The sequence below is a fragment of the Lonchura striata genome, chromosome 5, assembly GCF_046129695.1.
Source record: "Lonchura striata isolate bLonStr1 chromosome 5, bLonStr1.mat, whole genome shotgun sequence".
Taxonomy (NCBI): domain Eukaryota; kingdom Metazoa; phylum Chordata; class Aves; order Passeriformes; family Estrildidae; genus Lonchura; species Lonchura striata.
The window spans coordinates 71,796,507-71,797,352 of record NC_134607.1 but is presented as its reverse complement, the minus strand read 5'-3'; positions in this window follow the sequence as shown (position 1 = coordinate 71,797,352).

The window sequence follows — 846 nt, the reverse complement described above, 5'->3', positions numbered from 1 at the left end:
ATTCCCCATTCCAATTCCCCGTTCCCCATCCCAGTTCCCCCATTCCCCATCCCCATTCCCCATTCCCATTTCCATTCCCATTTCCATTCCCATTCCCATTCCCCATCCCAGTTCCCCCATTCCCCATTCCCATTCCCCATTCCCATTCCCCATTCCCATTCCCCATCCCAGTTCCCCCATTCCCCATTCCCATTCCCCATCCCCATTCCCCATTCCCCATTCCCCATTCCCCATTCCCCATTCCCCATCCCAGTTCCCCCATTCCCCATCCCCATTCCCCATCCCCATTCCCCATTCCCCATTCCCCATCCCCATTCCCCATTCCCCATTCCCCATTCCCCATTCCCATTCCCCATCCCCATTCCCCATTCCCCATCCCCATTCCCCATTCCCAATTCCCCATTCCCCCATTCCCAATTCCCCATCCCCATTCCCCATCCCAGTTCTCCCATTCCCCATTCCCATTCCCCATCCCATTTCCATTCCCATTCCCATCCCCATCCCCATCCCCATCCCCATCCCCATTCCTCATCCCATCCTATTCCCCATTCCCCATCCCAGTTCCCCCGTTCCCCATCCCACTTCCCCGTTCCCCATTCCCCATTCCCATTCCCCATTCCCCGCGCTGTCCCCGCACTACAACTCCCATCGTGCCGCGCGGCGGGCGCCCCGCGCCGCGCTCCCCGCTCTCTCCCCGCACTACAACTCCCGTCGTGCCGCGCGGCGGGCGCCCCGCGCCGCGCTCCCCGCTCTCTCCCCGCACTACAACTCCCGTCGTGCCGCGCGGCGGGCGCCCCGCGCCGCGCTCCCCGCTCTCTCCCCGCACTACAACTCCCGTCGTGCCGC